General features: G+C 39.4%; 1 protein-coding gene across 1 annotated transcript in view; it reads left to right on the forward strand.

Moving 5' to 3' along the window:
* stxbp1a (syntaxin binding protein 1a) overlaps nucleotides 1-5,893 on the forward strand; it is a 682,465-nt gene that overhangs the window by 455,353 nt on the left and 221,219 nt on the right. The window lies entirely within an intron of this gene.

Consider the following 5,893-nt stretch of genomic DNA (forward strand, 5'->3'; position numbering starts at 1 on the left):
GAGTCCACAGCTGATCGACTTGTCCCCCACCGGCGCCCCTCACCGAACACACCAGCGCCTGTAGTGACGCTTAAATTCCTGTCCCATCGCCAACACCCCCGCCGCCTGAAAAGGATGGAGAGTCAACATACACACGGATATTTGCACATTGAGTAATATATGAGTCCACATAAATCGTATTTGACTGTTGTTATGACTGTGACTGTTGTTGTGACATGTGGATGCTCTCCACAGCTTGTTTGTCGCTGTGGTTAACTTCACTGGCTCAATCAACCACTCCCTAAAACCATAAAATGCCTGTATTTGTTTCTCACTTCAATTCCCTGGTTACAGTTTATTTATTAACTTGTTATGACTTGTTTTTAATAACATATTTACTTAACGTTATGATGAAAGAAGGAGACTGCTGCTCTAACTTCATCCTGCTTTGACTTCAACAATGAAGGATAAACTTCCTATATTTGTTTATCACTTCGATTTCTTGGTAAAAGTTTATTTATTGACATGTTATAATATTTTACAACTTACTGTAATTTTAATTATTTTAACTTATTATAAGATACTCACAATGACTTCAGAATATATATAGGGTAATGATGTAAGAAGCAAACTGCTGCTCTAACTTAATCCTATTTGACTTCATCGAGGAAGGATAAACTTCCTGATGGGATGTGTGGATGGAGAGTCAACATACACACGGATATTTACATATTGAATTGTTTGATATGTTCTGCTTCACAGCTTGTCCGTCGCTTGCCTGTATTTGTTCTCACATCCCGGTAAAAGGTCATTTTTTGACTTTTTTTAAAAACAAACAAACTACGACTCGAAAATAAATAAAGGGTTAAGATGAAAGAAAGAGACCGCTAAAAAAAAACAGGAAAACTATTGGCTAGACAACTACGCCAAAAGGAGGCTATACCAGCTGTTAAAGATGAGAAAGGGGAATTGGTGATAAACATGAGGGACATTAACAGGATGATTTGTATAACCAACTTTATGAATCAGAGGTTAGCCCAGAGGTGGGTGTGTATGAGGCATTGTTTTCAAAGATGAACCTGCCTGAAATGTCAGCTGATCAGAAAGAGTATCCCGACAGTCCAATAACAACAGGAGAGGTCAACAGTGCTATTTCATTAATGAAGGATGGGAAACCGCCTGGCCAGATGGCTTCCCCTCAGAATACTATAAGAAGTATGTGGACAAACTGGCTCCAATATTAACGACTGTATATGAAGAATCTTTATCCCTGGGGAAAATGCCAGAAACATTAAATTAATCTATGATTTCTATAATTATTCAAAAGGATAAACACCCCACTGAACCAGGAAGCTATAGGCCTATAGTTTGATTAATGTGGATTGCAAAATTCTGACGAAGGTTCTTGCTAAAAGGCTGGAAAGCATTCTGCCACACTTAATGCACTCAGACCAGGTAGGATTCATTAAGGGAAGATCATCCACAGACAACATCAGACGATTGTTGCACCTTATGCAGCGTAATCGGTATGAAAGCTCGCCAGCTGCCTTCTCCCTGGATGCCCAAAAGGCATTCAATAGGGTCGAGTGGGGCTTTCTGCGGTATGCTCTTAAAATATTTGGATGTGGAGAAGGTTTTATCAAATGGATACATTAAATGTATTCAGACCCAAGGGCAGCAGTAACAACTAATGGGGTGATATCGAAATTCTTTAAACTAACACGTGGGACCAAACAAGGAGATCCTCTCAGTCCTCTGCCGTTTACTTTACTTCTGGAACCCCTGGCCGCTGCAATCAGGGAATTGAGGAGTTTTACAGGGGGAAAGGGAACACAAAATGTTCCTATATGCGGACGATATGTTATTACTTATCAAGGATCATATTTCATCAATCCCTAATGTTCTATCTACAATTGAATCCTTTTCGAAAATATCAGGCTATAAGATGAATTGGCAGAAATCTGAATGTATGCCCATATCAACTGGATGCAACCAAGGAGCGGTGTCAACATTCAATTTTAAGTGGAACCCAGTTGGAATGAAATATCTTGGCATCAGGTTGTGTTCAGGGCTGGAAGATATAATCTCTATTAATATAATTTAAAAGAATTAAGGCAAATTTGGAAAAATGGAAATTGATAAATCTCACTTTATTGGGGAAAATTAATATTAATCAGATGGTGGTTGCCCCACAATTTAATTATATTTCTATGATGATACTGGTAACCATCTCTGACGGAATTTTCAAACAATATAATCAGATGATCAGGGAATTTTTATAGAATGGAAAAAAGCCAAGAATTGCTCTGAAAAAACTCTTTGCCCCAAGAGATAGTGGTGGTCTGGGCCTCCCTAATATGGAATTATACAACATAGCATTTTAAATTAATAAAATAGCAAGACACTGGACCAATTATGGGTTTAACCCTGGGTGGGTGATGATGGAGGGGGCACTTGCAGCACCGGCTAAGGTCGTATTTTCAAACAAAGTAAATGTAAACCCCTGTGTGGGTTTACCTTGGGTGAGTTTTTGGCTTTAAAAGGTCCTCTATTATACGGTTTTTCCTCAATATATGGTTGAGACCATATATTGAGGAAAAACCGTATAATAGAGGACCTTTTAAAGCCAAAAACTCACCCAAGGTAAACCCACACAGGGGTTTACATTTACTTTGTTTGAAANGTGTGCCTTGGCTGATATTAAACTGTCTCAAAACAGTTTTCACTAGTTTTGGAGGTATTTGGACAAGAACTCAATGACCGATTTTGGCTTGAGGACAATGTTCAATGTAAAGATCAATACCCCTAGGATTAGATGTTATACAGACCAGCAGATTTCCATACATCTATTATGTTGTTAACCAGAAACAGCATTTGTGCCTTTTGTTGATCATCACCAACCAAACATCTTATTCAGCAAAAGGCTGAAATAATAATCCGAAACATGGTCTACTGCGTAAAATAACAAAAATCTGTCCATCTGCCTCACTTAAGTTTTGCTATATAAAATACACACTTGAAAATATGAAATATGGTCCATCTGTCACTGTTCATCCACCTTATCTTTTGTGTACCCAGCTGTCTCTTGCAAGCTTTTGTAAATGTTTGTGGGTAAATCCACGATAAACAAAGACCTAAACAGACGTACACACAGCATGCCACAGTATGACATTTAGTGGAATAAATGAGGGAGTAGAAAGCTTGCAGGGTGAACATACACAGCAAGGAGGGAGTTAATTTAAACAGCGGGGTTGTCCAAACAGTGTGAAGCTTAGGCTTGCCCCAATTAGACCACATTGACATGAAGGGTACAGCAAACACACGTACAGACAGAAAAAAAAAATCTATATATAAAAAGGGTGTTCAACCTCACCCCATTGAGATGTCCAAGACAGACTTGAATGAGATTAGAATTGTTCATGTGGTGACTCGAATGACGCACATTCATTCAACGCAAAAGCAAGTGAAGCCTTTCACATAAAATGGTCTAGCAAAAGCCAATGCAGCATTGAGATCCTTCTACGGTCGTCACTGAAGTGAATGAAAAACAACAAACATCTGCGGTGTTTGTGGGCAACGGCACCCAGAACTCTACAGTTTGTCATATTTGCATAGAGACTAATGGAGCTCAGCGCAAGTTAAACCAGGAAGACCTTCTTTACTCATTCATGTATTACTATGCTACGTTACTATTCTCTCTCCTCTCAATAAGTGATCGGGGGCGTCACTTCGCTCAATTCTCACAAGCCTATCTTAGCGCTCCGCTAACCCTTTTAAATTTGCTCTCCCCCCCTGTCAGCTGTCATTTCAGGTGACTCAACGCAACCCTCGTCCATCCCAATCCAGGGTCAAGCTAAGCCACTCCTCTTCAGACCGAACCCAACTATCCATTCACCACCACCAGTGTCTAGACCCCGGGGGGGTTTCATCGGATCAGAGTTTTCCCCTCCCGAATGATACTCCTGCACTACGGGGCCTAATCGCCAAAACACCATTACATTCATTTGTGTATTCCTGGCCATAAATATGTATTCTTACATCAAAACCGTCCCTCCTGATTGAATTAGGATTACAAGTTGCCGCTTTATTAATACGTATATCATGTTATTTTGACGGAGAAGCTACAATGTTAGCTAAGGCTAGTCCTTGTTGATCAGATCGCAATTCAAAAACAACAATTTCAAAATGTTTGCTTGCCATGTTGTGGACAAACATGTCAATGTATCAATTAAGTATTTCCATTGCAATTAGATCATGTTCTTTTTGGGTTCATTTACCAACTGCCGACTTGTGACTTGCTAGAGACAGTGAATCTAGCCTTGTGAAATTCACTAAGCTGTGTATTTCTCTGGATGATGTTGTGAACTCAGACATGACAGTATTTGGTTTCCTGACTTACAGTATCTCGTACTTCCAAAACATGCATAAAGGAGCGAAAAAAGGTTATTTTGGCCATCGCTGAGGAAACGTTGTTGGCATTTAGGTATAAACAAAGAGATATCCCTGCCGTGGGCAAATTAGTTTGAGTAACGCAAGGTGAAAAGTCCAGTGTGAACAAGCTATTAGGACTAATACATTTATTGGTGTATGAAAAAGTAAATACTAACTAAAGTAAATCTAATTAGTGTATCACACAAACATTTGAAAGATAAGTGTAACAACCCTATAAATGCCGTCTCACACAAAAGATTAATTAACCTTGATTGTTTAGATTTTTTGTTGCACCCCACTTTCTGTGTTACAGCAAAAAAACTGTCTGAGACTGCAAATTACTTTGGCGTTGATTCGTTTGAAGACTCCAAGCAAACTATGTATAGTCGATTACAAACTTTGTTTGGCAACAGCTTGCTCTTTTTTTGGCTCCGTTTCAACTATGAAAGGCAATTAACTCTCCTTTCCTGCTGCGATTTGGGCAAGTTCCTAAAATATGTAGCTTCATCAGAGGGAAAGAGATGCAAATTAAACCCTGCGGGTACAAATGGTTCTTTTAAAATCATCTAAAAGTTGAGAACTAAGCAACGGAAAGCCCCTGGATGTGTTAGGTAAACAGATTGCAGAGGGAAAAATTAAGGGGAGTGGAAAGATGTGAAGAGGGAAGATAATAAATGGAATAGAGAAGAGAGATGCTAAGAGATACAGAGGTGTGGAGGCCATGAGGCTAGGGATTTTGACACACTGAGAAATTCTGAATTCTGTAAGGTTAGTAAAAATGTCAAATACCCTTCACATCTTGGTCGGGTCCAGAACAGTAATTCTGCATCAGTTGCCAAAGCTTTCAGTTCCACACTGTGGGAGGAGTTTATGTTTTTGGTTTGTCTATCTGTCTGTCAGCAGGATTCAAAAATAACTGCTGGTCTAATTTTATGAGACTTGGTGGAAGATGGCAGATATTATGCAAAGTCCACATTTCCAAGTGAGTAATACATAAACATGTGTCCCCTCTGTATAAAGAGATTCTGAAAGTTTCAGGAAAAAAGATTCGCTCACTTTTTGTCCTGATCCATTTATATAAAAACAGGTCTGAAAATGAGCTGATTAGATTGTGGGCACTTTATGATGTAATAACGATTTGTTGGCTTGTGTAACCATTAGCCAATAACCAACCAAGGTAACCCCCCCCCCACCTTATCACCTGAATCTCCTCCTAGAGCACCATTGTGTTTTTTTAACCAAATATCTCTCAGAGGGGCGTGGGGAGTGGCTCCTTTTTTCATCTAAAGTAACAGACAGAGAATCAGCACTTTTGAATCAGTGCTGAAACAGAGGGGATTATGGGATGCTACAATGCATGATCTGGTATTTCGAGCCAAACAGCTTTCGACCTACTACCTTCTGTGTTAATTTCCAAGGGGACTACATAATGACAAAAAAGTAGTCTATACTAATATGCCGAGAGTCTATACTCGCGCCAAAG

The sequence above is a fragment of the Notothenia coriiceps genome, unplaced genomic scaffold, assembly GCF_000735185.1.
Source record: "Notothenia coriiceps isolate Sejong01 unplaced genomic scaffold, NC01 NC01_scaffold00037250, whole genome shotgun sequence".
NCBI classification, from domain to species: domain Eukaryota; kingdom Metazoa; phylum Chordata; class Actinopteri; order Perciformes; family Nototheniidae; genus Notothenia; species Notothenia coriiceps.